The sequence below is a fragment of the Rhinoraja longicauda genome, chromosome 15 (genome assembly GCF_053455715.1).
Source record: "Rhinoraja longicauda isolate Sanriku21f chromosome 15, sRhiLon1.1, whole genome shotgun sequence".
NCBI lineage: Eukaryota > Metazoa > Chordata > Chondrichthyes > Rajiformes > Arhynchobatidae > Rhinoraja > Rhinoraja longicauda.
Window position 1 is genome coordinate 32,358,772 of NC_135967.1, and position 26,203 is coordinate 32,384,974.

Genomic DNA, 26,203 nt, shown 5'->3' on the forward strand with positions numbered 1-26,203 from the left:
TTCCATGTTTTACATTGTGTTTGCATTGATTCTGTCAGTAAGCCTGCCTGACCATGGAGAAGATTCCACAGAAGCTGTCTATTGCTGTAGATAAAACAACCATAAGAAATACAGTTTAGCGCAACGCACATTCTGTATGTGAATTAAAAAAGTACTTTTTCGTATAGATTTAATGACCAGCAATCCTCTACTCTCTTAGACAGTGACATTGAAACGTGTCTGAAGTGCTGACTGATAAAAGTATAAAAGCTGGATTTTAGGCATTAATCCAAATAATCCACTGGGCATAATTCCTCCCAATGGAGGTAAATACTGGGACATCTAACGAGAGATAGGGGCCCTGTATAAAGCGGATAATTACAAAGATACTGCGGTTTGTGATATTGCTGTTGAGTAATATATATCTTTAGTCAGATTACAGGACAGATCACACATATGTAACCTCTTACTGTGACATCAGGTAAACCAGCAGGCAAGAGATGAAGAAATGCTGGTATTTTTCTAGAAAACATATGCAGTGTTACAAAGAATATTCACCTGGTGAGAATGGAAAAACTGTTTTTTAGTGGCCTATTCACATTTTATTTTTGTTGATCGTTTAGGATCAAATCAGATTTCGAAAAAAATATGCTCAACTCGGGCCAGTCATAGAGCTTTGCATTTAAAGTCACAGAGTTACACAGCGCAGAGAAAGGTCCTTTGACCCAACTCATCCATGCCAACCAAGATGTTCCATCTCAGCTGGGAGACCCATTTGACCCAGTTGTCGGCATTTGGATCATCTATATGCTGAAACCCGTTTGTTTGTTTGTTTGTTCCTGAACTACAGCCAAAACGGTACAAGATAGCGCAACAATTTTAGGCCCACCTTACTCACCGTCGTCTCTTTGGTGTTAATGGAAGAAGTTTCATTGAAATCGGTGTTATGTTTTTAAAGTTATTCACATTTTAAAGTTTAAATCTATCTCCTAGAGAGGGAGGGGGGAGGGGGTGGAGGGTGGAGGGAGGAGGGAGGATAAGGGGGATGGAGTGGAGGGGAGGGGAAGGAGGGAGGGGGAGGGAGGGGGAGGGGGTGGAGGGAGGGGGGGAGGGGGAGGGGGGTGGAGGGAGGAGTTGGAGGGAGGGGGGAGTGGGGGAGGGAGGGGGAGGGGAGGAGGGAGGGGGAGGGGAGGAGGGGGGAGGGGGCTGCTGTACCAATGCAGGAAAGGTTTGGGCCCAACGGGTCCACTTGGTCTAGTATCCCCCTAAATCTTTCCTATCTGTGTACCTGTCCAAATGTATTTTACATTTCTGGTAGATATGGAAGACAATGGTGGAATCTCTTAGAAAACTGGTAGCACAGAATGGCATCAAGTAAGTTCACGCTCCAATTTCTCATGGAGATTGTAGAATCGCAGTTGTAAAGTTTATGAAGCTTCTGGCAGGAAGTTAGATACTTCCTGGAGAGGAAATAAGTAATCTATTCTTCCTTATTTATTGTGTAGGAAGGAACTGCAGATGCTGGTTTAAACTGAAGATAGACACAAAAAGCTGGATGGAGTAACTCAGCGGTACAGGCAGCATCTCTGGACAGAAGGAATGGGTGACGTTTCGGGTCGAGACCCTTCTTCAGACTCATAAGAGTCGGTTTTATTTTCGGTTTAAACCAGCATCTGCAGTTCCTTCCGAAACGTCACCCGAACGTCACCCAGAAACACTGCCTGTCTCTCCAGAGATGCTGCCTGTCCAGCTGGGGTGCGGCAGCTTTTTATGTCTATCTTCCTTATCTTTTGTTGGTCTGCTATGGAAAAATGCCAGATGTAAGCTGCCTGGCCATCATCAATAGAAGGGAATGATATATGCCTTGGGAGACTAGGTGGGGCAAAAAAGGCAAACAGAATGCAAATCAAAATGGAAGTCAATTTCATGATTTTCACCAATTAGTGAAAACTTTGAAACAGCAGTGTACAAATACACTGGAGGCAATGCACTAAAATCAATTTCCCATCTGAAAAGAGTTCCTTGGTGTCAATAACAGCAATCATCAAACACAGTTTTGAAAGTTAATAATATCGAATTAGGTTTCCTGGGTCTCTTATGATTATATAATCTAACAATTAAACCAATGACATGCACAGAATTATGCTGCCTGGTGTATGTCTGTGTTCGTCTTAATGTTATCTTACTCTGACAGGTTAGCTGGCTTTGTTGGCAGTGTTCAGCCTTCCAGCCCTGACTGGTTTGGTTAATGAAACAAAGTTAGTATGTTGGCATTGGTTAAGATAAACCATTTCAAAGAATCAAAATTTTAGACCGGGATACCAGATCTGCAAAAGTGATTCTCTGAAACAGAATTTGAAGTGCGTTAAAAGTTTATTCGATAACCTTTGACTAATATCCTTTCAGTTCACAGATTTAGTTTCTGTAGTGTTTATATGTCATGAAGCATTAACATGCCAGGTCGTACCTTTCATTGCAAGACCGTACTGGGAAACTGTGCATTATTTTACACCAGCAGTACTTAGAGCATCAAACCCTGTACAGAGGGACAGGAAACCCTCACTGCAGCTTGCTTGAGGAACTTTCCTTAGAGGAGAATTGGCTTCCTAACAAGAAAGCAGTGCAGGAAGCCACGAGTCATTGCCTCAATCCACAGTAAAATCAAGGAAGATACAGTCAAACACACCGCCATTCCCCTCCCCCACATGATAAAGCAATTCATATTCCTCAGTATGATATCCAGATGAAAATATGTTCATGAATTAGTCAAATATTCATGTGCACGTTTGCTATTTACAGAACAGGATCTCTAGGGGGTAATCATTGATTATTTTTTCCATGAGAAAAAAAAGTTTTTCAAGTTAATGTTACTAAAAATATCAGAGCCAAGCAGCTCCCATCAACATTTATCCACAAGTGAACAGGAAATTGCTGTCACAAAGGAGAACATATCCTCCCTGCAGCAACTCCAGTTCAAGAAAATGAAACTATTAAAAAACGTGAAAATTCTTGAGTAAAAACAAAATGCAATTAAAAAATTGAATGAACTTTAGGGCAGAACGGTGGCAAAGCAGTAGTGTTGCTGCCTTACAGCGCCAGAGATTTGGGTTCGATCCTGACCACGGGTGTTGTCTGTACAGAGTTTGTACATTCTCCCCGTGACTGCCTGGGTTTTCTCCGTGATCTCCGGTTTCCTCCCACACTCCAAAGACGTGCAAGTTTGTAGGTTAATTGGCTTCGGTAAAATTGTACATTTTCCCAAGTGTGTGAAGGGTAGCGCAAATGCGCGGGGATCACTGGTTGGCGTGGACTCGGTGAGCCAAAGAGCCTGTTTCCACGCTGCATCTCTAAACTAGCCTGAACTAAACATAAACTCAAGCAAGTAAACAACGCCAAATCAGCAAATGCCTGATCCCTTGCAGCCATACCCTGCGATGGAAGGAATAGAGAGGCTGTTTATGTGCCTGGTGCAGCCTCAGAGGTTGTTTGATGGACTTTGACTGTAATATTAGGTTTCTACTGTGTCGCAGTTCTTTCTGCAAAAACACCGCAAACTCCTCTGAGCCTGGGCAGAAATCTGAAGTTGCAGTGAGTAATGGGAAGTATCATTTGATACACAGGGAATTTTTCCTCAGATTCCTTCACAGCCTTTAGTGTTTTACAACTTGAAGGCTTTGGTATATTTCTAACTGGCATTGACAACTAGTATGCTGAGGTATAAAAGTTTGCTTTTTGGTCAGTCAGTGAGATTATTTCACATCTTATGCCAGTATCAAAGATCACATTTGGAATTCCTTTCTCAGGGCGACTGGCTCGGGTCATTCTCATCAGTAAACTGTTGTTTGCTGCGCTTCCTTAGATTTTATTTTCCAGTAGGTAGATAAATTACAAGACGTTTGGACAAGCACATGGATAGGAGAGATATAGATATGGGCTAAATGCGGGCAGTTGGCACTCATGTAGATGGGGCATCTTGGTCGGCATGGGCAAGTTGTGCCGAAGGACTTGTGTCTCTGCCGTATGACCCTATAATTTGTAAATGCGCCCAGAACAGAAAGCCCTGATTCCTCAATGTCACAGAACTAGCTACACTGTCTGAAGAAGGGTCTCGACCTGAAACGTGACCCATTCCTTCTCTCCAGAGATGCTGCCTGTCCCGCTGAGTTACTCCAGCTTTTTGTGCCTATCCTTAGCTACACTGTATAATCAATCTTGACTTCACAAGGCAATAGGGCAAATGTTTTAAAGTATTAGACTTTAACTTACGGTAAATCAAAGAGGGTGATCATACACCGAAAGTGAATAACTGTAAACTCGTAATGAGATGCTGTAGATTTTATTGTAAATGTGACAATTGTAAATCGTAAAGTATAAATGTGACCTACTAACATGCTCCTCTTCCCCAATCTTCCTCCTCCCCCTCCCTCTCTCCCTTCCACCTATGTCGCTTTCTCTGGCTTTATATTTCACTTTTCTTCCCTCCTTATCCAACACCCTTTGGTCTTTTCATCTCAATCCTTTGTCTATCCATCTGCCTATCAAAATTCCCCTCACCTGTATCCACCTATCACTTGCCAGGCGTTGTCCTGCCCCAGCTCTTTTCCTGCCACCCCCTCCTCCCCTCCTCCCCCACTATAATCAGTCTGAATAAGGATCCCTCCCCAAAACGTGGCCTATCCATTCCTTCAGCAGTTGCTGCCCACACACTAGGTTACTCCAGCACTTAGTGTTTTACGCAAGATTCCAACATCTGCAGTTCCTTGTGTCCCCACCTAAACCTTCAAATTGGGCAACAACAACACCCACGTGCATGTCCAAATTACTGCTGAAAATTTGGAGAAGTTAAACTAAAAAGAAAAACTAAAAAAGATTGTTGGAATAATTCAGGTTAATGATCTTTCATCAGAGCTCTGATGGCACATCATCAACATGAAACACAGATGTTTTGAATGATCTTCTTTTAGCCCTGTGTGAGACTAAACTAATTCGCTTCTAAAAATGAAGACAGTTGCATCCAAAACTGACAGCAATGGATGCACAAACAGCCTGCGTCCAATTGCTAGCAATGCAGGAACATTTGTGCTTCTCGCTACTTGCTCAGTCACGTGAACCATCCTGTTCAATGGCCTATTGTTTAGTTTTGTTTAGAGATACAGCGTGAAACCAGGCCCTTTGGCCCACCAAGTCTGTGCCAACCAACGCTCACCCATACACTAGTTCCACGCCATACACAAGGGACAATTTACAGAGCCAATTGACCTACAAACCCGCTCGTCTTTTGGGATGTGGGAGGAAACCAGAGCACCTGGTGGAAATCCACGCGGTCACAGGAAGAACTTATAAACTCCGTACAATCAGCACGTGAGATCAGGATTGAACCTGGGACTCTGGCATTGTAAGGCAGCAACACTACTGCTGCGCCACTGTGCCTTCCCCTATTACCTCAAGAGGAGATCCACTCTCGTGAGCAGCTAGCATTTCTCTAATTGAAGCCGGAGTGACATTTTCAAAAATGTAAAGCGACTACAGCAAATGGTGGCAAACATTCTGGAATTCACTCTGAACTGGAAGAGACTGACGTTTGGCCAACATGGGCAGAGGGTCTTTCTGAAACTGCAACAGAGGTTTGTGGAGGAGGTGCAAAGTATGCATGATTCCCATTGCTGCAGGAGCGGGCTCTCCTGGTTGAGTTGCATAGATCTAGTTGCACACATCATTCCAGAAAGTTTTTTAAATTAAGGTAATCAGATTCTGTATCTATGGACTATATTGCTGGGAACATTCTTCATGTAATATTGAGCTTTCTTTTCATTGGGACAGTAATTAGACAAATTTGCTGAGCAACACTGCCACATATCAAGGATAGTAAAAAGTAACTCGGTGCGAAAGTTATGGAGCTAAGACTCAGAGAGTTAAGACTGTGCTGCAGAAATGCAGAGGGGTGTTTTCTCTCTTCAGTTTACATACTTTCATATCCCAAACTTGGCATCAGCTAAATGTTTACCTCAAGAGGAGACACAAGACACTGCAGATGTTGGAATCTGGAGCAAGAAACAAACTGCTGGAGGAATTTAGTGGGTCAGACATCTGTGGAGGGAAATGGACAGGCGACTCTTTGAGTCACAACCCAACATATCATCTGTCCATTTCCCTCCACTGCCACTGCCTGGCCCGCTGAGTACCTCCAGCAGTTTGTTTTTTGCTCCATGTTCCTCTCGAGTTTTGGCTGACTCTGGTAACATACATTGAGCATTGGGCATTCATTTAAGGTTGTTAATGAAAATTACATCATTCTGGATATGTCCAGTATTTAAAACAAGATTATTGTTTTATTCAATTCAATATTTTTTGAAAAGAAGTTGAAATTTATAAGATTTTGGTTTCCCCTTCTGCCCTGCATTTGGATGTTTTGTCTTTTCTGGCTTACGTGCCTGTGTCCAAGACCATGTGAAGATAAAACATGTAGGAAGGAACTGCAGAATGTTGGTTTACACCAAAGATAAACACAAAATGCTGGAATAACTCAGCGAGTCAGGTGACATTTCAGGTTGAGAAGGGCTGAAGAAGGGTCTCGACCCAAAACGTCACCTATTCCTTTTCTCCGGAGATGCTGCCTGACCCACTGAGTTACTCCAGCATTTTGTGTCTACCTCTTGAAGATAACCGAGTAAAAGAAGTGGGGGTAATTTCTCAGAGTAATCTTGTTTCTCCATTCTTGGGGTGCTGAAACATTGGTCCAATATACCTCCAATAAACCCGGTCACATTACTTAGAATTTGCAACACAACTGCCAGAGCAATCTATTCAAGCAGCCTCTATTAATATTTATACTCCACAGGCGGCACGGTAGCGCAGCGGTAGAGTTGCTGCTTTACAGCGAATGCAGCGCCAGAGACTCAGGTTCGATCCTGACTACGGGTGCTGCACTGTAAGGAGTTTGTACGTTCTCCCCGTGACCTGCGTGGGTTTTCTCCGAGATCTTCGGTTTCCTCCCACACTCCAAATACGTACAGGTATGTAGGTTAATTGGCTGGGTAAATGTAATAATTGTCCCTAGTGGGTGTAGGATAGTGTTAATGTGCGGGGATCGCTGGGCGGCACGGACTTGGAGGGCCGAAAAGGCCTGTTTCCGGCTGTATATATATGATATGATATGATTACTCAACATTGTACTCCACACCAATATAATCAAGTCCATCCATGGCTCAAAAAAATTGAAAGCACACCCCACTGAGATCCAATAACTGAGAAGCAAACTAGGACAGAGATGCAAGCTGAAAGGGACACTTTAAAGAATTTCTCTTTATTATGAAGGGCCAAAGGGCAATTGAAAAATGACAAGGCTTCAGCATTGGATCGGAATTTGGGGTTCAAATCCACAGCCTCATCTTTAACATCTCAAAGAAGAACATATGCTAGGGAACCTTAGATTCCATAATCATGGTCATCTGACAAATCTCACTGTGGGTGGTCACAGGGTGGTCCTGTTCTCTGCCCCGAGAAAGTTATTGCTTCTCCGCTTAGTGGTCGAAGAGCTGCTACCTCAATGCCATCATTTCTGACAATCAGCACAGTGGCGCCTCAGGCTCAGTCCCCTGCTCTGCTCTCTCTATACCCACGACTGTGTGGCCAGACACAGCTCCAAATCCGTCTTTAAATTTGCCAACAACACCACAGTTGTTGGACGCATAACGGGTAATGATGTCGGAATACAGGGAGGAGAATAATAATCTGGTTGAATATGGCCAGACAACAATCTTGCTCCCAATATTAGCAAGACCAAAGAGCTGATTATTGATATCAGGAGAGAAAACTGAGGGTCCATGCACCTGGCTTCATGGACCAGATGGCAGGAGAGAAAGTTGATAGTTTAAGCCCTGGGGCATATATATCTCTATGATCTGTCTTGGTCCCAGCACATTGATACACTTAGATAGAAAGCACACTAATGCCTCTACTTTGATTTCGTTTAGTGTAGACGTACAGCATGGAAGCAGTTCTTGGGTCTATGTTCATTAAATGGATGAGCTAAAATTCATGAAATGAATTAAATATAATGGTTACATCAGTAATTGCCTAATATCAGTAATAAGGGAAATGCAAAAGTCAATGAAATAGAATGTGATACATGGGCAATTAAAAAATATAGTTCGTAGATACAGCCAGCGACAATATATGAAAGGGGAATTATGTTTTACAAACCTGTTAGAGTTTTAATTGAAGATTTAACTTAGAGAATAGCTAAGAGAGAACCTGAACATCATGAGAGGAATGGATCAGGTAGATGCACAGTCTCTTGCCCAGAGTTGGGAAATCGAGAACCAGAGCAAATAAGGCGAGAGGGAAAAGATTTGAAAGGAACATGAAGGGTAACTTTTTCACAGAAAGCGTGGTGGGTGTATGAACGAACTTCCGGAGGAAGTAGTTGAGGCAGGTACTATTGCAACGTTTAAGAAACATGCAGACAGGTACATGGATAGGACAGATTTAGAGGGATACTAGACCAAGTGGACCCGCTGGGCAAATTCCTCGTAGAGGGGGGACAGGGAAGGGGAGAGGGTGTCGTCACTGAGTGAGCCCTATTCCCCCCTCCCCCTCTCCTGACCCTCTCCTGACCCCCACCTCCCTCCCTCTCCCCACCCCCACTTTCCCCTCCCTCCCCCAACCCCACTTTCCCCTCCTCCCCACCCCAACTCTCTACTGCCCCCCACTGTCCCCCTTCCCCCCCACCCCCACTGTTCCCCCCAACCCCTACTCCCCCTGCTCCCAACACCACCTCCCCCCTCCCCCACTCTCCTCGACCCCCTCCCCCACCCCCTCTCTCCCCCCACCCCCACTCTCCCCCCCCCACCCCCACTCTCCCCCCCCCACCCCCACCCTCCCCTCCACCCACTCGGCCACCACGCCCACTCCCCTCCGTGGAGCCGTTGGCTGAGAAAGGCACTTACCAGTGCCCGTGTGTTCAACGCTGACTGCCGACGTGCGAGTCTCTCAGCCGGGGCGGGGCCGGGGCCGGGCAAGAGGCGAGGGGAGAGGGGAGACGGGCGAGGGAACAACTGAGGCTGGGCGAGAGGCGGGAGGCAAGAGGCCGAGGCCGGGGCCAGGCGAGAAGCGAGGTGAGAGGGGTGAGGGAACGACTGAGACCGGGCGAGGGGAGAGGGGAGAGGGGGGAGGGAACGACTGAGGCCGGACGAGAGGCCGAGGCCAGGGCCAGGCGAGGGGAGAGGGGACGACTGAGGCCGGGCGGGCGGCCCCGCTGCCGGCGGCCATCTTGTTTTGGCGAGTGAGGAGCAAATGAAGTGGAACGTGGAGCATTGTGACATCATACGCTGAGGAATTTCAGGAAATGGGTTAGAAAGTGAATTTTTAAACTTTAAAATCTCTCTAGCTTTAAAAATGTAGCTTCAATTTGAATGAGAGTTGTTACATATTATGCCCAGGATAATGGTGAGTAAGGTGGTGCATAAATGGTGGCGCTATGGTGTACCGTTTTGGCTGTGCAAACCATAAAAGTTATGCTTTGCACAAACACACATACACACGGAGAGTTTTTGTAATAGACAGACAGACAGACAGACAGACAGACAGACAGACAGACAGACAGACAGACAGACAGATAGACAGATAGACAGATAGACAGATAGATAGATAGATAGATAGATAGATAGATAGATAGATAGATAGATAGATAGATAGATAGATAGATAGATAGATAGATAGATAGATAGATAGATAGATAGATAGATAGATAGATAGATAGATAGATAGATAGATAGATAGATAGATAAAACGCAGGCGGTGTAGATGGGACATGTTGGTTGTTGTGGGAAAGTTGAGCCGAAGGGCCTGTTTTCACATGGCATGACTCTATAACATGTGATTTTCAGAAGTGTAATGGTTATTCAAATAGAATAGAAAACACAAAAGGAAAAGTGACCAACCTGGGGTTATGAAAGAAGTTAAGAAGAGTATTAGATCCAAAGAAGAGGCAGGTGACGTTGTCTGAAAAAAGTAATGTGCCTGACGACTGAGAACAGATAAGAATTCAGCAAAAACAACAAAGAGTTTGATTAAGGTAAGTAAAATAGAGTGTGAGAGCAGCCTGTGAAAGAATTTACAATTAATTCAAATGAAAAAGATAGGTCAAGACAAATATAGATTTCTTATCATCAGAATTGGAGAATTTATAATAGGAACAAAGCAATTAAACAAATAGTTTGGTTCTGTCTTCACAGCAGAGGACACAAGTAGATGTCCAGAAATGCTGGTCTAACATCTATAGGTAAGGAAAGTGCGAGAGTTAATTATAAAGAAGGTGATACTTGAACACTTAAAAAAAATATCTATCTTAGATACAGTCAACATAGATTGCTGAAAGGGAAATTATGTTTTAGAAACTTATTGGAGTTTACTTGAGGATTTAAGTTCATAAGTCTTAGGGGCAGAATTAAGCCAATCGGCCCATCGAGTCTACTCTGTCATTCATAGAAACATAGAAACATAGAAACATAGAAAATAGGTGCAGGAGTAGGCCATTCGGCCCTTCGAGCCTGCACCGCCATTCAATATGATCATGGCTGATCATCCACCTCAGTAACCTGTACCTGCCTTCTCTCCATTCCCCCTGATCCCTTTAGCCACAAGGGCCACATCTAACTCCCTCTTAAATATAGCCCATGAACTGGCCTCAACTACCTTCTGTGGCAGAGAATTCCACAGACTCACCACTCTCTGTGTGAAGAAATGTTTTCTCATCTCGGTCCTAAAAGACTTCCCCCTTATCCTTAAGCTGTGACCCCTGGTTCTGGACTCCACCAACATCGGGAACAATCTTCCCACATCTAGCCTCTCCAACCCCTTAAGAATTTTATATGCTTCTATAAGATTCATGGCTGATCTATTTTTCCCTCTCAACCCTATTCTTCTGCTTTCTTTCCGTAACCTTTGAGTTTAACTTACAGAATAGTTAAGGGAGAACCAGAAGAAGTCGTGTATTCGCATTTTCAGTTGGCTTTGGATAAAGTCCTGTATAAGAGGATTGTGTTTAATATAGTTGAATGGATGGAAAGGTAGTTGACAGAGAGCAAATAGGGAGGAAGAATAAATGGGATCTTTTCAAAGTAACATGTTGTGATTAGTCGGGTACCTCAGGGACTGGCACTTAGGCCCCAGCTAAATGTTGTACTTCACTGACAATGTGAAATTGGGTAAGATTCAAGGTGATACAGACAAGTTGAGTGAGTGGTGAAATACATGCAGATGCAAAAACAAAAGGCAGAGTATTATTTAAAAGTTGATACAATGAGAAATGCTAATAAAGAGACCAGGTGTCCTTACACACCAGTCACTGAAAGCAAACATATAGTTCCAGCAAGCAATTAAAAAGAAAGATGGTATATTGTCTTTTGTTGAAAGGGGTTATGAGTGCAGGGACAAAAACGTCTTGCTCCAATTATACTCGGACTTGGTGAAACCAAACCTGGAGTATTGTGTGCAATTTTGATCTCCTTAAACATGAAAGGATATATTTGGCATGGGTAAAATGCTGCAAAGGTGCACCAAACTGTTTACTGAGATGACAGGATTGTTATACAATGAGAGATTGGATCAACTAGGCCTGCATTCACTTGAGTTTGTAAGTGTCACAGGGGATCTCATTTGATATTTTGAAAATCTGAGAGGCACAGTGGCACAGCGGTAGAGTTGCTGCCGTACAGTGGCAGAGACCTGGGTTTGATGCTGATTACAGGTGCTGTCTGTATGGAGTTTGTACGTTCTCCCTGTGATCTTGTGGGTTTTCTCCGGGTGCTCCAGTTTCCTCCCACATTCCAAAGACGTGCAGGTTCGTAGGTTAATTAGCTTCTGTAAACAAAAATTGACCCTAGTTTCTAAGATAGAACTAATGTGTAGGTGATCACTAGTTGGTGTGGACTCACTGAGCTGAAGGGCCTGTTTTCGTGCTGTATCTCTAAACTAAACTAAACTAACTAAACTAAACTAAACTAAACTATCTAAACTAAACTAAACTAAACTAAACTAAACTAAACTAAACTAAACTAAACTACTAAATAGACTAGATGCAGGAAGGATATTTCTCCTGAATAGTAGGTTACAAACTCTGAATACGGAGAAGGGCACTTAGGACTAAAATGAAGAAAACTTTCTTCGGAGGTTGGGGTTTTTTTAAAACTCAGATTGCTTTGAAGACCAATTTGCTGACTGTATTTAAAAAGGAGATGCATAGATTGCTGGAACAAGGCATCCTCACTGGAGCGTCGGAAGTTGGTCACGGCCAAAGTCCGCCGACAGGAGGAGTCGAGTAGGTGTGCCAAGGCTGTGTCGCAAGCTAAACAGGGCCAGTGGATGAGATGGGAGAGTGTGGAAAAGCGGAAGATCAGCTGGAAGGACATGTGGGAGATGGAGGCGAGCAGGATAAGTTTCCTCATTCGGGCAACCTATGATGTCCTTCCTAGCCCAAAAAATCTCAACCAATGGCTGGGCGAAGATCCATCATGCCCCCTGTGTTCAACACCAGCCACGCTTAAGCACATCCTCACTGGGTGTAAAGTAAGCCTCTCCCAAGGACGGTACACCTGGAGACATAACCAAGTGCTCAAATGCCTGACAGCGACTCTGGAAAGCAGGAGAACAACCAACAATGCCCTGCCGCCCAGAACAACCAACCCAGTTATGCTAATTGCCTTTGTTCGGGAGGGGGAACAAAAGCAACGGAAAATTCCACCAAGGACAAGGTTTGGACAGCTGGAGGCAGCCCGGGACTGGCAGATGCTGGTGGATGTGGACCAACGGCGTACAGTTCCACCAGAGATAGCCATCACCAACTTGAGGCCTGATCTTGTCCTCTGGTCCAACTCTCAGCGCATGGTGTATTTTTGTGGAGCTCACAGTCCCTTGGGAGGATGCTGTGCAGGAAGCCTTTGAAAGAAAGAAACTGCGCTACACAGACCTTGCAGCGGAGGCAGAACAGCGGGGCTGGAGAGCAAAGATCTGCCCGGTAGAAGTTGGATGTCGAGGATTTGTGGCAACATCTACCATAAGACTGATGAAGGACCTGGGGATCAGCGGACAAGCCCTACGCCAGGCTATCAAGGAAACATCACAGGTGGCAGAGCGGAGTAGCCAGTGGCTCTGGCTGAAGAGGAAAGACCCAATCTGGTCTCCTAAATAAGCCGGCTAGGCAGATGCAGAGGGGGGTGGTTCTGGGACACCAGAATGCACTGCTGAGCCTACTGGAGACGTCGTGGGTTCAATCAGCGAAACATCGATGAAAGTAGGTGCCCACTTGATAACCCCAATGACGTGTCTGCCTAGCCTTTCTCAACATCGGAGGAGCATAGGTGAGTGCATAAGCCTCCCATTACCACCGGGAGCAAGTTGACATTTGGCACTTTGGATTTTTAACATCTTGTCCTGTGTATTTGGAAACATGCATGCACAAGGATATGGGGAGAGAGCTGGGATGTGGTTTAAATTAAGAGCACTCCCACTATCATAGCAGAATACAGAGAAGGTCCAAAAGCCAAATGGACTTGTCCTGCTCCTAGTTCCTATGTTGTATCTTGATAGTGGTTCACATGTAAAGACATGCGAGAGTGCTTTGAGAAGCATCAGAATGCAGTGGGCTGAAGATGCAGGATGTGATCAGTGGATGGAACTGGAAGCCATGGCCTGCTCAATCACTTTTTGTAATCACACATCTCCATGCCCTGCTCAATCATTTATTCTCACACACAGACATTGGTCACTTGAATCAGGTTCTGAAGGTGCCTTTTGAAGAGAGACTTTGCATGACCAGTGCCCCTTAGAGATGTTGCTAATTTACAAAAAGCAGAGGGACTTAGCAATCCTGAGTGTGTTTGTAATTGTAGACACAAAATGCTGGAGTAACTCATTGGGTCAGGCAACATCTCTCGAGACAATGGATAGGTAACGTTTCGGATCGGAACCCTTCTTCAGACCAACGTTACCAATCTATTTTCTCAAGAGATGCTGCCTGACCCGCTTGAATGCTGAACTCCAGCATTTTGTGTCTATCATTGGTATAAACCAGCATCTGCAGTTTCTTGTTATTACATTATATGTTTGTAATTGTGTCAATTTGTCATGTCCAATCAAGAGTTAAATTTTCACAGCAGACCATCCCTGGGAAAGTGTTGAGATTTGCGATCTTGACCCCAAAAGCACAAATTCTCTTTTTTTTTTCCTTCTTGATTGGAACTCATTGTCTATTTATAGAAATTATACTGTCTTTCCCAGGGATGTGATTGGGACATTTATTTTGTTGGAGATACCACTGGTGAATTGAATCGTAAAGTGTTTCCCATCGAAAAAATAACAATTCAGTTTCTCAATCGCTTGTGTCTGGAATTTTTGTTTAATGTTGAACATAAAGTAGGGTCAGTGACCTGATCATCAGCGAGCAAGATATTCTCTGAGCGTACATGTTCAGACTTAAAAACTACTGAATGACATACTCCTCCCCAGTGAAAGTAATGTCAGCGTAGACTTTAGGGTTATGTTAACTACACTGCCAAAAAGCAGCCACACCAGAGACGTGCAACAAAGACAACTGGGGAATTCTGTAAGGTAAATAGGATATAAATAGGAAATAAATAGGAAATAAATAAATCTTCCTCCCCTAAATATGAAAGAAAAAAAAATCTCTCACCATTTGAAAGTGGCCCACAGTGCACCTCTCCAATAACTTACTTTCTCAAGAGTTATCGCTGTTTAATAACAACAATTAAAAGACAATTGTATGGATACATAAGTAGGAAAGATGTAGAGGAACATGGCAAACAAAGGCAAATGGGAGTAGCATAGATGGGCATCTTGGTCCTCATGTTCAAGTTGAGCTGAATGGCCTGTTTCTGTGCTGTATGACTCTGACTCTTTGTTATAATGTCAAAATATGCAATGCCACAATTGTGCGGACCAGGGATTACTGTTAAAAGGAATTGGGGATGTTTACTGAGAGAGTAATGATGTTTTGATTTAGGATTTGTTCAGACCTAAAACGACACGTATCCATGTTCCGAAGATAGACACAAAAAGCTGGAGTAACTCAGCGGGTGCACCTATCCACGTTCTCCATGGATGCTGCCTGACCCACTTTGTTACTCCAATACTTTATGTCTTTTTTTTGTAAATCAGCATCTGCAGGAGCTTGTTTCCACAAGGTATATAGCATGCCTTCATTAGTTAAGCAATAGAATATAAATGCAGTGAGATTATCCCACTGGAATAATGTGTACAGTTAGATTTAGGGTAAAGAGTAAATGGTTAAGAGGGGGTCTGAAAATGATTTTTTTAAACTCAGAATGTGGTGGGATTATGAGACACAATGCTTGAGTGGGTGATGGAGGCAGGCACTCTGCCAACACTGAAATGTCTAGACATACACTTGAATCACCTACAGGTATGTATAGAAAGCTACTGACCATGTTTGAGCAGCACGGTGGCGCAGCGGGTAGATCTACTGCTTTACAGCGCAATTGATCCGGGTTCGATCCTGACCACAGGTGCTTGTCTGTACGGTGTTTGTACGATCTCCCCTTGACCTGCATGGGTTTTCTCCGAGATCTGCGGTTTCCTCCCACACGCCAAAGATGTACAGGTTTTGAGGTTAAATGGTTTTGTGTAAATGTAAAATTGTCCCTAGTGTGCGTAGGATAGTGATAATGTTCGGGGATCGCTGATCGGAAGAGCCTATTTCCGCGCTGTATCTCTAAACTAAACTAATCGTGCTAGTATGGATAGGTACTTGATGATCAGCATGGATATGTTGGGCTGAAGGGCCAGTTTCTGTGCTGCGTGACTCAATAGCAGTTTTCACTGTCAACACAGTTCATGTAATCTCATATGGGAAAGATCTCGTGATCAAAGAACAAGCTTCCAGTATATTCATCCAGTCTCACATCTGCCAATAAAACATGAAGCCCAAAACATAACACTTTTCGGTAAGAAATATTGACTAATCCGCCTCCTTTTATTCATTAGTATTTTCAATTTTTATTTTTGGGACTCAATGCTGCTCTGTTTTCAGAATAACATCGCCCACCTATTCTGTCCTATGGGGAATTTTTCTTTAACCTTTGATGACAGTGCAAGAACACTTACATAATCCTCGCAGTTCAAGTGAAATAGAATACTGAATAATAATATTTCCAATGCATGGAACAGCCAAAAGCAGGGTTTTTTTCTGTAAAATAAACAAAGGGGTCCATAGTTGACTGGATTCCACATTACAACAATACCGAGAAAAACAATTGAACATACTCAAAATCCTTGATGTGCTGACACTTCAAGGTTACAATTAAATCCAGCTCTCCCGACAGCATAACTGATTCAGATAATGAGTAGCAGGAGGGAAATAATGAATGGTGCTTCACATATCCAAGAACATTTCAATATATATATATATAAAGAAGTTAGACACAAAATGCTGGTGTAACTCAGCTTTGTCAGAAGGAATGGGTGACATTTTGGGTTGAGACCCTTCTTCAGACTGTGTCGGGGCGAAGGAGATAGAGAGATAAGGGAATGGAATGTGTGAAAATGAGACAAAGGGGACGGAGATCAAGGGAAATGTAGAATAGGTTATTGTTAGCTAGGAGAAGGTAACAACAAAGCAGTTTATATATTAGTTTAGTCATTGTTATGGTCGCAAATGTAGCAAGCATTTGCACTCAGTAAGATCACACAGACACAAATGAGACAATATCATCATATCATATCATATATCTACAGCCGGAAACAGGCCTTTTCGGCCCTCCAAGTCCATGCCGCCCAGTGATCCCCGTACATTAACACTATCCTACACCCACTAGGGACAATTTTTTTTTTTTTTACATTTACCCAGCCAATTAACCTACATACCTGTACGTCTTTGGAGTGTGGGAGGAAACCGAAGATCTCGGAGAAAACCCACGCAGGTCACGGGGAGAACGTACAAACTCCTTACAGTGCAGCACCCGTAGTCAGGATCGAACCTGTGTCTCCGGCGCTGCATTCGCTGTAAAGCAGCAACTCTACCGCTGCGCTACCGCAAATAACCTGTTATTCTGTTTTGGCAAGCTGGTTTAAGGACTGACATCAGCCTTATCTCAGTTACATAGCAATATTTTATCCAGATATAAATTGGCATCTCTTCCCAAAGATAACAACTGCAACGAGCACCAAATGCATCAATAACCCTAAATGACACAACAAAATCATCAGAGCTTGAGCCCAATACATTTCACCCCAAAAGCAGGTGTACTGCCACGAGGCCAAGCTAATATTTGATTGTTTATGGTCTTTTCTCGCCTTGAGCTTCACCTCCCCCCCCCCCCTCCCCCACCCAAATCCCCTACTTTCAGTCTGAATAAGTCAAAATGTCACCCGCCCTTTTTCTCCAGAGACACTGCCTGACCCGCTGAGTTACTCCAAAATTTTGTGTCTATCTTTGGTGTAAACCAGCAGTTTTTTATTTCTAATGTTTAGAAGGCTCTAGATTTGTCACCTAATATGGTCTGAGCTGATCACAGCTACAGCAAAGAAATAAAGATGCTGTGAATGGCCTCACTCCCCTTTAACAATATTGTTAACATAGAGGGTTTCACCCTCCTTGACTCTTAGTCTGATGTAGGATCTTAACCTGAAATGTCACCTATTCCTTTTCTCCAGAGATGCCGCCTAAGCTGCTGAGTTATTCCAGCATTTTATGTCTATCTTCGGTGTGAACCAACGTCTGCAGTTCCTTCTTACACACTGGTAGACATATTTGTTATGCAACAATTCTAACTGAAAAGTAACTGTGTTAACTGTGGTGAGGAAGCATTGCTCTTGGATGTTACACCCCCCTGAAATTGAACAGACTTTCAATGACATACAGGCATGTGAAGACTGGTAATTTAGTCATGGTATTAAAGGTGATTTGGTATCCATGGAGCTATATCTCCAAAGAGGAAACAGAGAGGTTACCATTAAAAAAAATCACTACATTGCTTGTTCATCGACCCACTTGTAAAGAAACACTGCTGAACAACTTGACCTTTTAATTACACAGGCCACTGAGGTTGTGCACATATTCTGTCGTGTGCGTAAGGTTTGTGTCGAACGGTCCATCAACCCTAACAACATTACATGTTAGCAGCGCTGAAAGCACCAAGCTCCAGTAAACAAGACTCCATGTGGTGCGACTATTCTGAATCTGACAACGGACATTTCAAATGAAGCACAACAAATGCTTTCTTGCAAATACTTCTTCACATTACTCCCAGCTGTTGAAACTGCTTGTTTAAATAAAAACATACTTGCAAGACACGGGTCAAAAGTGTTGAGTATTTTGTGCTTTTGCCAATTAGCATGCACTGTGTTATCACGGCAAGCTATCTGGAACAATGCTATGCACTCTACAATTATTCATATCCAAAACCATGACAATTTTTCTGTTTGCTTCAAGACTGGAGACTCACCATCTGGATGTCATTTAAAAGTCAGTTAGAGGTGGGATGTTGCAGACTGCTGGAATCCAACATGTTGCACCATGGAGCAACGAACTAGCAGATACGTCTAAGCCGGCGACCCTCCACACAGGGAAAGAGAACATTAAGTCAGCCTTTCCCAGGTCAATCCTACATACCACAACCTCTGTGCGGCTTTAAAACACCTGATTTACACTCCCAATGCACAGATTTCACATGGCGTGCAGTGTGGATTGGGAAACTTTGGAGAGGGAATTGGGAAATCGAAGCGTTTTTAGCTCAAATAAATATATACATTTCCAATTAATTTCAATTTCCTCAAAGAAATTCTCTATGTTTTAATATCTGAAGCAGTGACTTATAATTCAATTATTCACTGGGCCAAGTCATTCGGTCTTTTTCAAGGGGGAGATAGACAGATTCTTGATTAGTAAGGGTGTTAAAGGTTCCGGTGAGAAGGCAGGAGAATGGGGGTTGAGAGGGAAAAATTGCTCAGCCGTGATCGAATGGCGGAGCAGACTCGATGGGCCGAACGGCCTAATCCCACTCCGATGTCATGGACTTTTGGTTTCCCCACAGAAAATTGTGCAATTATTACTTCAGTGATTTGATAAAAGAATCCTTTCTTTTTATGTTAAGACCAGTGCAGCTGTGCTTATCTAGCTGACTACTGGTAAACTGGAGGATTGTTTTGGCCCAGAAGGGGACAGTGATCTCACAGGCTCTCATGAAGAGACTGTCAAGGGATCCTTTGCTGCCCACACAATCAATGCTATCCACTGGCAGGCAAGGCTGGCGGTGTTGATCTGGGCCAGCCCTTGGCAGCCTTCCTCATTGTCCAACTCCTCTTAGTCCTGCTCTCAGTCAGCCTGCACCTCCACACTCTCAGGCCCTGGTCTGCCCGCTGCCCTTCCTCTGACACTGGCTGCTGTTTTCACATTGTTAGGTTGCACAACATTCCGTACCTCATGATGAATTCTCTGCACCTACTGGGCAACTTGTGGGAGGTGTAAAGTGTTAACCACTTTAAGTCCTCTTCCCAATCCCCTGCCAAACTTTCTATCCTGGGCCACCTCCGATACCAGGAACAACACCTTGTATTCCGCTTGAATAGCTGCCAACCCAACAAAATGAACATTGAAGATAGACACAAAATGCTGGAGTAACTCAACGAGTCAGGCAGTGTCTCTGGAGAAAAAGAATAGGTGACATTTAGGGTCGAAACTCTTCTTCAGACTTCAGATTCTCAGTCTAAAGAAAGGTTTCGACCCTAAATGTCACCTATTCCTTTTCTCCAGAGATGCTGCCTGACCCGGAGTTACTCCAGCATTTTGTGTTTAACTTCGGTGTAAACCAGTTTCTGCAGTTCTTTCCGACACAGAATGACACCTAACCTTCCTCTCTCCCTCTCTTTCCTGTTTCCACCACACCCTGGTGTGCACCCATTTTTCCCATTATCCTGCCCCTTCCTCCCCCCCTCAACCCCCGTCCACCAATATACCTCCCTCTGGCTTTACATTTCATTCCTCTCCTCTCCTTGGCTGACACATTTTAATCTTCTTTTCATATCTAGCCTTTGTCCACCTATCTGTCAATCAACCCCCCTCCCCCCACCCGTGTCCACCTATCACTCACCAGGCTTTGTCCCACCCTCACCTGTTTTCCAGCTTGCTCCTCCCTACTACAGTCAGCAGAAGAGTCCCAACCCAAGACATCACCTATTGATGTCCTCCAGAAAAGCTGCCTGCTGAGTTTCTCCAGCACTTTGTGCCTTACTCAAGATTCCAGCATCTGCAGCTCCTGGTGTCTTCCTGTAGAGGATATCCTTTGAACCCAGGATCCATCCCTTCAGGCAGTGTTGAGCATCGATAATGTCCAATAGCCAGGTCTCCCTGAGGATTAAGCCACGTGCCCCCTTTCTTGAAACATTGTATTCGGCATCAGGGTGGTCTTCTGGAGGTCCATACCCCCCTGCAGTTTTAGGGAGTAGTAATGCTTTCTGTTGAGTCAATGATCCAAGCTATTAAATGAAGCCCTTGTCGGCACATGATTATAGTCGACAATGCTGGCAAATCCCCAATGCCCAAGATGCAATCTGGTCCTAAATGAAATCAAAGTGCATGAAGTCATGTCTCAGTGAACCAGTGCTTGGGTGGCCTCTGCAATGTTTGGTGTTTGGTTCAGCAGTAAGTTGGAGATGTGCAGACATCTGCTGCAGCTGCTGCTTGGAACAATCTTGTGGTCAGGAAGTTGAAAGTCAATGAAACTGTGACTTCCATGGAAATAAGTCAAGGAATGCACGTGAGGTCACATCTCTGCTCACAGCATTTCATTTACCTTATGGTGGCACAGTGACACGGCGGTAGAGTTGCTGCCTTACAGCGCCAGCGACCCGGGTTCGATCCTGACTAGGGGTGCTGTCCGTAGAGAGTTTGCACGTTCTCCCTGTTTCCTCAGGGTGCTCCGAATTCCTCCCACATTCCAAAGATGTGCAGGTTTGTAAGTTAATTGGCTTCTGTAAAATCGTCCCTAGTGTGTAGGATAGAACTAGTGTATGGGGATCGCTGGTCGGCACGGACACAGTGGGCCAAAGGGCCTGCTTCCATGCTGTGTCTCTAAACTAATCTCTGTGATAACATCTTTGGAAAGCCTGAACTTGTAAGAACATGACACATCAGTGAAATCCAGGTAATATGGGTTATTTTTATTGTATTCATTTCTCAGGATCTGGAACAGCAGCATTTAATACTCATTCCTAATCATCTTGGCAATGCTGACAACGAACCTCTTTCTTGAATGCTGAAGTCCTTTGGGTGAAGGTACTGTCATGATGCTAATTGAGAGGTTGTTCCCGGATCTAGACCCAGCAGGGATGAAACGATGGCAATATTTTTCCATGTCAGGATGGTGTGCAGCTTGCAGAAGGCGATCCTGGGTGGTAAAGGTTACCAGTCTGCGAGGTGATGTCAGAGCAGCACAGGAGAGTAAACCCTGTGCATTTTAAATACATGATAAACATTGCAGCCACTGTGCACTAGTACTGGAGAAACAAATGTTCAGTGCAGTGGATGCAGCACCAATCCAACAGATTGCTTTGTCTTGGGTGGTGTTGAGCTTGTTGATTGTTGTTGGATCTGCAATCTCCTGGCCAAGTGCAATGTCCTTTTCTTAACAAGACTACCATTAGTGGATGGTGCCAGTTCTGTCACGGATGGAACAACCACTGAATGTATAACTCAGCAGTGAAATGTTGAGGGAATGTTGCTGTTAGTTTAAGCTTGCACTTTGGAAGGTGATGAACACCCTGTAGTGAGTTCTCAACTGAGCTAGTCAGGTACTCTGAAGTCAGCAAAGAGTTACATTAAATAATGGTGAAAGCACTAAGTGGCATGATGTACTCCTAAGATAGACACAAAATGAATAACTCAGCGGGTCAAGATGCATCTCTGGAAAAAAATGGATAGGTGATGTTTCGGGTCAGAACCCTTCTTCAGACAGTTTAGAGTGGTGGGGGGGGTGGACTGGGATGGACTGGAAGTGAGAAAAATAGCAGGATAAGTCAGGGCCAGCAACAGATGGCCTCAGGCAAGGAGGTTCCCTGATTGGCCCATTGTTGGCTAGAGACAGTGTGTGTCCAAGAGGGCTACCTCACTGTGAACTGTAGAACTGGTTAATGGAACTTCAGTGGAGGAAGGGGTGGAAGAGGGAGGGGGAGGGGGAGGGGAGGGAAGTGTTTGTAGAAGTTACCTAAAATTGGAGAATTCAACATTCATATGAATATAAGCTACCCAAGCGAAATATGAGGTGCTGGTCCTCCAATTTACACATGGCCTCACTCTGGCAATGGAGGAGGCCCAGGACAGAAAGATCATTATGGGAATGGGAAGGGGAATTAAAATGGTTAGTTACCAGGCATCCAGTAGGCCTTGGCAGACCAAGCGTAAGTGTTCATCAAAACAGTCGCCGAGTCTACGGTTTGTCTCACCATTGTACAGGAGCCCACATCGGGTACAACAGATTCAGTTCATGGGGTTAGAGGAGGTGCATGTGAACCTCCTTGTCTTGCCTGGATGGGCTGTTGGTTCCCTGGGTTGATGAACTCCTAGTTGTACTGAAGCTGCTCAATGACATGGTGGAGCTCACCTTTCACCTCCACGTTATGCCAGTGAGGGTGAAAAGGAAATTGCATGAACAGCAACATCATTTGGTTCATGTCTGATGAAAACATCGCCATGACAACATGAACAGTGCATGAAAGCGGTGGTGTAATTTCTCCATGGGTGTTATTGATGATCACTGCATAGAGAAACCCAAGATAAATTGCTTTTATGTACAATTCAAACATGAAAATTGGAAACTAACCAATCTGATTTGTAGGCAATTACTTGGGCCGTAAAATAGATACAAAACACAGAGATTTAATAGTGCACCCCTTGCACCAATCATGTAGTTCACACTTCTAAAACTGTAGAGATCATCAATGCCAGGGATTCAATTTTGATATCCAACTATACCATAGCTCCAACTGTAAGGTAGCTCCAACTATAAGGTAGTTCTCTGATAATATCAATACCAACTATAAGGTATTCTATCCTTCCAAACTGCAATGAAGATTCAGCAGCCTAGATTGTGCAGCCTTGAATGTCAAAACTCATAGCCTTCCGAGTGGCAATGATATTTTCATGGAGCCAGGTGTCTTAAAGTGTGGTTACAAACAATCAGAATGCCATGTACCATTTTGAGCATCAGTACATATATTTCTCTAAAGTAATCATGTTACCTGGAATTAGACAATGCAGGGAGAACTGATTTCCCCACTGATTACCGAGCAACAGCACAAGGTTGTGCAGATATTTTGCGGTGAGCGAATTCTCGGGAAGTAGAACGCAAAGTGCTGAAGTGACTCTCGGGGGATGAAGAACACAAAGTGCTGTGAGACCCTCTCTCGCTGCTCCCCATCTGACATTCTTGCTGCTCTCCTGCTCTCCGATTAGGTTACTCCAGCACTTTGTGTTCTGCGCAAGATTCCGGTGTCTACAGATCCTTGTGCCTACATCCTGGGGACGATTGTCTCTGGACAGAGATCGCAGGGGGTGTGCAAGCAGAGGCCAGAAAAGAAATGGAGATCACGTTTGATGGTGGCGCAGTGAGGGCGGCTGGTAATGGGGGACTGCCTGGAGTCTGTAACATTGTCCAACTGTCCATTTACAAAAGGGCACAGTCATGAGTAAGGGGAAAATCAGATCAACAGAAAATGCTGGAAATTCTCAGCACGTCTGGCCACATCTGAGGGAGGGAAATGTAGTCAACATTTCTGACTAATGGTACCCAACCTGAAACTGACTGTTTCTCTTACCACGGATGCAGCCTGATCTGGCTGCATCAAGAGGCACAATTATAAAAAGAACCAAAAATAGTGACTTGTTGCCCTCAATTGCTTCCCACTCCATCCCGCAGGCACTGACCTCCTGGGAACACATGACTTCAACTCACTGCAGAGTGCAGGGTCCCAGGCAGGGAATGTTGCTCAATTAGTGGAAGCAAATGCTTTAGGAATGAAGTCCAGAGGAAACAAAACAATCAAGTCACCAGAACGGTGCCTCTGCAAATTTTCCATTAAAACGCCACAAGTCAAAGCTGAGGTCACAGAGATAAAAGCCTGATGAGTTATCACTGAATCTGCTATCAGACATAAGCTTAATTGCCAATATCCAGTCCAAAAGTCTCAGCCCTGACTGCATGAAGCTGGATAATTAATCCCTTTATTCATGCCGGCATAATTATAAGAAACTGCAATTAAAACCATTATGAATATCATTAGAGAGGGTAGGTGGGAATGGGGAGACAATCCCCCACTTCACAGGCGAGGAAAGGAGGAGAGTAGAAGTTCAGTAAAGTTGTCCGTTGCCATCTTCTCACCTTTCAGCAGTAAATCCCCCACCTCCACCATTTGAGAGGACAGTGGCTTATAAAATAAGGTAGAGTTACGGTGGCAGTTTGGGCACCACTTACCTGAGCTATTTGGGAGTTCTACACCGAAGACAATGGATTCTTCTCCAGTCCACCTTTGAACCAGATGCCTTCACATTTTACAGGTAAAATCCTTCATCTCATTTAGCGTAACATCCGTGGCCACCACTCTGATGCCTGACCTGAATGACACCTGTTTAATCATGCAAGGAAGTGATTTCTTCTGGTTGCCTTACCCATCCCACAGTTAGATCAGCCAATTCAACCGCACTACTTTTAACAGCTATTCACGTTGAGAACATTCCCTTTCCTAGCTCATACCAAGGCTGCAGATCCCATCACATTGGCAAGAATCGTCCTTCATGAACCGTGTCTGAAATACCAAGGTCCTTCTGTGTAATTGACATAACACCCAACCTGAGAAATTCCCTCTCCCTTGGCCTTGAAGTAAGTCGGCAAAGGTCCATTTTAATCTCCACTTCTATGCTTGAATCAACTTATTACCCAATTTTTTTAAATTCCCAACAGATAGTAATGTCAGTGTATGTTTATGTGTCACACCCTTGCAATTCTGAGAAATAATTATGCTGTTCTCAACTCAAATGCAATATTTGTGTGACTTAGTGCAATCCCAATTACATTTCACCATTTGCAATTTGACGCCTGGGATTGCTTAAACAATTCATGGGAAAATACCAAGTAGGATGAAATCAGAAGGACAGAGAGTGTGCGTAGGAAGTAACTCCAGATGCTGGTTTACACCGAAGATAGACACAAAATACTGGAGTAACTCAGTGGGTCAGGCAGCATCTCTGGAGAAAAGGAACAGGTGACGTTCCTGGAAAGGCAGAATAATCGAGAAAGATCAGGGCAAATAATAGTGAAAAGGAGGGATAAAGCAGCAAGACTCTGCAATAAAAATGTTCAGGACATGAGAAAGGGACCAACCAATGGAGAAAAGTGGGGATTAAGAAGAAAATGGTCAGTAAGGCAAGTTAAAAGGGGAAAGAGGAAGTGAGAAGCTTCAGGAGTAAACTCACTCTGCAATCAGGAGTTTGGGTTCTGTGTGGGGGTCACATACTTCAGTAAAGTCCATTCCCATGAACAGAGAGTTAGTACACTAATTATTATTGTGTTAAATAACTTTGTAAATTCATGACAAGCAGCCGAAAGGGTCAATGGTGTGGTAGTGAAGATTTGTTGATAAAACAGTTATAAATCAAGAAATTATTAAATTGTTCAAAAGTCTACGCAGCTATTTATAGTTTGTGCTCTTAGGCATTGCTATCTCGCTGTCTTCAGAAGTGTTGTCTTGACATTTTCTCTTAGCTGAGCTTCACAAAGCTCTAATCTAATTTTGGAGGAAAAGTGCATACCTCTTACTTTGAAATCTAATTTTGGTTGTCAGATTGCTTGTGCTGGCACAGGCTGCTGATCTCCTGCTGTGAGTAAAAGTCATGCTGGGATTTGCCATGTTGTAGGCTGTCTCAGACCAGCACTGACTCATCCAGGCGGGAGAGACCCGGTGCAATTCTGGCCACTGCTTCTCAATCGGAACCCGGCCTGGGGCAGTCACAGTGTGGGAGTTGCCACAATTTTTGACAAAATCCTCAGGGTTCAGGAGGATTAAAGAGGAAAGGAGTCCATAAACAGATTTCCAATCAGTGACTCGAACTGGAAACTGCATCCAACAGGGGAGGAAGAGATGAGAGCAAGTCTTGACACCATTCAAGTGAAAGTCAACTGCGAACATTAACAATCTTGGC

The 26,203-nt window shown here is 44.1% G+C and overlaps 1 protein-coding gene across 4 annotated transcripts in view; it reads right to left on the minus strand.

Annotated features, from left to right (window-relative positions):
• The window catches only part of nhsl2 (NHS-like 2), a 256,426-nt gene that overhangs the window by 214,552 nt on the left and 15,671 nt on the right, over window positions 1-26,203 (minus strand). The window lies entirely within an intron of this gene.